A 6,827-nucleotide genomic window follows, 5' to 3' on the forward strand; every position below is an offset into this window, starting at 1 on the left:
TCGAAACTTGGCTATGATGGACGACATGTCATCTAAAAAACCAACTAAAAGGTAACCAACGACCTACTTAACAATGGGGGTCGACACTTGACGCGATAGTTACGCACATCCTTGATAGTGAGCACCTTTCCAAAGTGGTCGGCGACGTACTGCCGAATCTCCGATGACGGAGCATCATATTTCAAAAGGGTAGAAGACTCCTTTAATTCATCATTAGTCGGTCGCCGGTTGATGAGAGCCTATCAAAAATAAAATTTCTGCGTGGATGGTTGTGCTCCAGGTAGTCATGGTACCGGCGAACATGGAACATTGCCGCGCAATCAGTACGCTACCGCGAAATCACAATGAACCATGAACTTACTAGGTGCGACGAATTTCACGGCTTCGGCTTAGTCTGTAGGGATGTCTGCTGAAACGTTAGAAGGCCTTTTCATACAAAAGTGGCGAATTGCTGCTCCTTTTGGAGATTTTGCGGACGAAAACAACGAAATGTTTCGCCTGGTACTCTGTCAAAGCAACCTGAAATGCAATGAATCAGAAAAACAGTTGACGAGCTAAATTCTCCACAAAATCATCCCCTGAATTCACGTGCTCAGGCAAAACAGCCACTAAAATATGAATATCGCGAGCAATGAATATCGCTCGGATTGAGTGGGTTTAAACAACTTTCAACAAAGCTGCCGCCGTTTGGGAAGATCTCATATGCCCAAAAAATTCCCAGCAAATTTTAAAGCTTTATGTTAAAGTTTTCCTCCTACGAACCACGGTTCCCGACAAATTTTGAGTGTGCGTCTAGCCGTCGGCTGTGTTAGCTGATATGTTCTCCATAGGAGGCGAAGAGCCCTTGTAATGTTGGATCCCTACCCAAGCTATCTCAGGTGTGATGAAGTCTACTTTAATGACCACTGTTTACGTCACCATCCCTTTTCCAGGAAATTTCCATCAATCGCAAACCACATCAGTCACGCTCTTATTCTGAATGTAATACTATAATCATGCCTGACGGTATGTTACCCACTAGTTGGGAATAAATATTTTTATTTTTATTTTTTCGGATATCTCAAATCAAATGTAACTACATATCCAGGACTTTTGCATTCCACGCTTTCAATTCTATCCTCTTAGTTACCCATATTTTTACGATCTGGATAGGTGTTAGCAACACCAGTGATGTCCTTTGACGAAACGTGTTACCGGCGAAGGTCGAAAAGTGGTTGGACTAGAGTCCCCGGATTCCTGACACAAATTCACACAAATTCAATGCTCCTCCAACCACGCCAACGAACCACGGGGTAGTGTTGGTGGAGCCCTCATTTGAACGGCTCACCCTGTGCCCAGGACACTGCCCAGTTTAAAAGCGATAATCGATATTCAGGCATGCGATCGATGTGAGCTGGCATATGTGATTACGAGGGATTGAATTGACCAGGTTGTATACAACCGACGTAGTTTAGAGTTCAGAGATATCTGGTGTTGCTGCGTGTTTGTTCCATGATTTGACTTAAGAATGTGGCTGTTGCAGCCTAAAGAATGGCGTGCGTCTTTCAAATCTTGTTGCGTCTGAGACGTCATATGATATGTATCTGTGTGTCACTGTTAGCATCTCTTGCTCTTCTATCTGTGATGATAATTTTGTTGTAATTTGCGTACACTTTGCACCAAGAGTGGCACGTTATCCTAATGATGTTTATTCCAACAGGTAGGTACGTTCCGTTCGGCGTTACAATAGAAACTGTGTTCGTTCCTGTTCGCATGTAATGGAAAATCAAGAGAGGGAAGTACGCAGTTGCGTGTGTGCTATAAAACTAGTTGCAATGCCACGCCGCCATTGCACGGAAATGCTTTGGTTTCTGTACAGCCACGTAACGGACATCATTTTTGAGATGATCTGGCTTGGGCGTAAAATACTGTGAGGTGGAGAATGTTTTTGGTTGGTCGGGGAAATCCTCAGAGGTAGAATAACGCTTATGTAAAACCGCAGGCATTTTTCTGATCCGGTGGGAGGGGTAGTGTGGTGCAGTGTTTTACACACATTCGAAGTTGTATTACTTTTGATTGTAGTGTGACAGGTAAGGTCAATCCACGAACTTCCAATGCTCGGGTCGCGTTCGCTAGTTTGAAGCACCTATGACGTCAACGCGGGATATCCATGAATATCAAGTAACATGTGCATCAGGCTGCAGTACGCGTTGTACCGTTGTCTGGCTGAGAGCTGGTTCGTTTGAGAAGCGGAACTAAGGAGTTGTCAGGCGTTTGAAAACGGTTGTCTCGAAGCCATAGCTCGTGCGGTTCAGTGTTGGCAAATCCGTGAGTTGACAATTACACGGCGATTTTTCGGGTGTGCACCGGGATTTTCCACTCAGGAACGTGTCCTTGCATTCTCCAGCTAAATGATCATAGTCACCATTATCTGGGACAGTTGGGTCGCATCAGTTTTGGCTATCTTACTGGCTCATTTATTCAGATATATTCGACACGATTTCAGAATTGAAGATGGTTCGCAATACTTTGACATAAACGATGGGTTGGATGAAGCCCAGAAGGGTGGTGCTTGTTGGCTATGTTGCCAATGTACTTGAGTATGTGGTTGTTACGAGTTTCAGTGAGGAAGACCAATTTGTCGATTTTATAAAGCTACATTGTATCAGCACTGGCGAGCAGAAATCAAGTGAAGCTGAGAATTATTGCTCTAAACGAGCGGATTTGACACCCAGCACCCGCTCACTCACTAGACTTTCGCTACGGCTGCATCCATGGTGCGCGTTTGCGGGCGCGTGTGGCCCGTGGACCTTACGGCTCAAGTCTCCACCATTTGGCCTTATGACCGACAAGTAAACACTCCCGTTTAGCTTTAGCTTCCCCGCTCCCAATATGCATATGGGCGCCGAATCCCGCTATCGAATCATCGATGTACACAAGACTCCCTCGTTATCGCTGATTTTACTGATTTAGCAAGTAGTGACTTCACCTTTATAACGGTGAGTCTCCAAGTTCAGCGTGGACACCAACCGGTTATTTTGGGCAAAAGGTTTTGTTAAGCACTTGGTGAGCCAGCCACTACAGGTTTGCTTAAGTACGTGTTTTAAATGATATCACGAAAGATGTGTACTCTTCTTTACAACAAGGTTTTCAAATCAATAATTTATGTACGGCAGTGAGGCATCGGTGTTGAACACTGGTATCATGCTTTCGATCATGATGATGTACAGATCGTAATTGATTATGCATTTTTTAAGAAACCCTGTCGAGTAAAAATCTGTGAAGTGAAATAACCTCACATTACGTTCGTACCGATGCAACTAATAAAGAGAAACATGATTTGTTGAAGGCGGTTGTGTATTTTCCAGGAATGGAGTGTTGGTAGGGACATTATAGTCAGACACTGCTTATGTATGGGCCTGGCGGTTACAAGAAGTAGCCTCGGCAGGTGATATCGACTATATTTATGAGAAAGACGGGCCGTCGCTGACGATTAAACTGGGCTACTGGGCATAGTTGAAACCTCATACTCAGCATTTACATAGACTCGGGCCTTGCAATTACGATCGGTAGACAAAGTAGGCGATATCGACTACAGTTGTGAGTATGACAGCCTGTCGCTGGCCGTTGAAATAAGATATCATACATAGTTTTTGTCGGCCCCAATAGATACTGGCTTGGTGATTACTATAGGTAGCAGGCGGGTGCGGCAGTGTGAGTTGACAATTACACGGCGATTTTTCGGGTGTGCACCGGGATTTTCCACTCAGGAACGTGTCCTTGCATTCTACAGCTAAATCATCATAGTCACCATTATCTGGGACAGTTGGGTCGCATCAGTTTTGGCTATCTTACTGGCTCATTTATTCAGATATATTCGACACGATTTCAGAATTGAAGATGGTTCGCAATACTTTGACATAAACGATGGGTTGGATGAAGCCCAGAAGGGTGGTGCTTGTTGGCTATGTTGCCAATGTACTTGAGTATGTGGTTGTTACGAGTTTCAGTGAGGAAGACCAATTTGTCGATTTTATAAAGCTACATTGTATCAGCACTGGCGAGCAGAAATCAAGTGAAGCTGAGAATTATTGCTCTAAACGAGCGGATTTGACACCCAGCACCCGCTCACTCACTAGACTTTCGCTACGGCTGCATCCATGGTGCGCGTTTGCGGGCGCGTGTGGCCCGTGGACCTTACGGCTCAAGTCTCCACCATTTGGCCTTATGACCGACAAGTAAACACTCCCGTTTAGCTTTAGCTTCCCCGCTCCCAATATGCATATGGGCGCCGAATCCCGCTATCGAATCATCGATGTACACAAGACTCCCTCGTTATCGCTGATTTTACTGATTTAGCAAGTAGTGACTTCACCTTTATAACGGTGAGTCTCCAAGTTCAGCGTGGACACCAACCGGTTATTTTGGGCAAAAGGTTTTGTTAAGCACTTGGTGAGCCAGCCACTACAGGTTTGCTTAAGTACGTGTTTTAAATGATATCACGAAAGATGTGTACTCTTCTTTACAACAAGGTTTTCAAATCAATAATTTATGTACGGCAGTGAGGCATCGGTGTTGAACACTGGTATCATGCTTTCGATCATGATGATGTACAGATCGTAATTGATTATGCATTTTTTAAGAAACCCTGTCGAGTAAAAATCTGTGAAGTGAAATAACCTCACATTACGTTCGTACCGATGCAACTAATAAAGAGAAACATGATTTGTTGAAGGCGGTTGTGTATTTTCCAGGAATGGAGTGTTGGTAGGGACATTATAGTCAGACACTGCTTATGTATGGGCCTGGCGGTTACAAGAAGTAGCCTCGGCAGGTGATATCGACTATATTTATGAGAAAGACGGGCCGTCGCTGACGATTAAACTGGGCTACTGGGCATAGTTGAAACCTCATACTCAGCATTTACATAGACTCGGGCCTTGCAATTACGATCGGTAGACAAAGTAGGCGATATCGACTACAGTTGTGAGTATGACAGCCTGTCGCTGGCCGTTGAAATAAGATATCATACATAGTTTTTGTCGGCCCCAATAGATACTGGCTTGGTGATTACTATAGGTAGCAGGCGGGTGCGGCAGTACTGATGTCATGCTGTCGCTGATGATTATATAGGTAGCAGACATAAGCGAGAAGGCGCACAGTTATGTGTATGACGGGCTATCTTGGGCAGTTAAATCAGGATACCGCACACAGCTGAAACCTTATGATCAGCGTCGCACATAGGCACTGGCCTAGCAGCTTCAAAACGTCGTCAAGAATGGCAATATCGCGTACAGTTCTGGGTATGAGGTCCGTCGTTCGTCTTTAGCTTAGGTATGTGTGCATAGTTTTGGCATCATATTCATCGGTTCGTATAAATAATGGCCCGTTTTTCATCATTGGTAGCATATATAAGCGACAACGCATACAGTTACAAGTAAGACAGATTAAGTTGGATTAAGTTACCGGATACACAACGCCGCATATTGATACGGGACTAGCAGTCACGAAAAATAGCCAGGTTAGGCGACATCGAGTACAGCGATGGCTATGACGAGCTATCGCGTATGGTTATGGGCATGAAAGCCCGTCTTTGGTCATTGGATTATGTTACTGTGAATAGGTGAGGTCTCATATTCAGCGACGCGGTGTTAGCATTTACAATAAGTATTCGAGATGAGTAGCAACGGTTACCGTTATCATAGCGACAGCTTTATGGCTGTCACCACCTATAGAACGTCAGATTTATAATAGGAACAATACCTTCAGCTATCTCGTGGTTCCGTCTAATCTACATGCTAGTTATGCATAACTGGAAAAGGGGATCATCAACAAGCATAGTTCATGTTGTTGTCTAAAAATGTTGCACTTAATGGAAGTTGAAATACAAGGGAAAATGTGTTCTGACCAGGTTTACCGAACAAAATATATTTTGCTAATATAATCGCATTTGTTACATCTCTGGGTTGTAAAGCAAAGAAACGTCGACAACCGGTATTCTGGTGTGAAATTTCCATTAGATATTGTTTAAATGTTTTTTATTCCTAAAGGACACCGCAGAACGCCGAAAATATGCCAGAATGCGATTTCGCGTTTTATGTCGCGTAAACCGGTAAGAAAATGCGGACCGGTGAAGGTCCGTCACCTTGAAACTAGCTCACTTAAGCAAAATGCTACTTGCAACATAGCACAGGAAGGTGCAAACGGATTAGACCAACTCCCCGTTATAGTCACAACTTCAAAAGCCCCATAGTTTCGGCGAAAATAATTTGGGTATGCAAATAGCCAGCGGCGTCGAAAACCGTCCAGGGGGAGGTGCTTAAAAGCAAGCCGGCATAAATTGCCGAACTTCACTTCGATTGCACGACTATCGCCGGCCGGTTAGAGATTGTCAAGGTCAAGCGTCAGTTGACCAGGACACAAGCCAATCAGCAATGAGCATTTTGTGGGGTTGTTCTCGCGTTCCCAGCGTGACATTCTGCAAAATTCTGCAATAATCCTGTAAAAGCACTTCCAACGGAACTTCATCACCTCACTCAAGAGATGGCTCCAGCTACGGCACTTTCTGGTATACAGTAGTGTGTACGAGATAAAGCTGAGCGCTAGAATGTGAGTTTAATTGGCAGTTGAGATTCCAATTGGTACTCCTAATTTGTTTTCAGTACACAAAATTTGGGGTCAGCCTGTTTGATCGGGGGAGTACTCTAGCATCTGCCTTATCACACTGTCTGTCCGCCAGTGCGTCCTATAGACCTGAAGGACGTTAAATGACAAAAGCTCACCACAACACTCTAGAATCCGATGCTCATCATCATCATCATCATCATCATCATCATCATCATCAACAA

The 6,827-nt window shown here is 44.3% G+C and overlaps 1 protein-coding gene across 1 annotated transcript in view; it reads left to right on the forward strand.

Moving 5' to 3' along the window:
- Positions 1-6,439: 6,439 nt before the first annotated feature.
- T265_11930 (hypothetical protein) overlaps positions 6,440-6,827 on the forward strand; it is a gene marked incomplete at both ends in the record, with an annotated part of 44,696 nt that continues 44,308 nt past the window's right edge. The window contains one exon of the mRNA XM_009178759.1: positions 6,440-6,588. The remainder of the gene's footprint in view (positions 6,589-6,827) is intronic.

This window comes from Opisthorchis viverrini, assembly GCF_000715545.1.
Source record: "Opisthorchis viverrini unplaced genomic scaffold opera_v5_650, whole genome shotgun sequence".
Lineage (NCBI taxonomy): Eukaryota > Metazoa > Platyhelminthes > Trematoda > Opisthorchiida > Opisthorchiidae > Opisthorchis > Opisthorchis viverrini.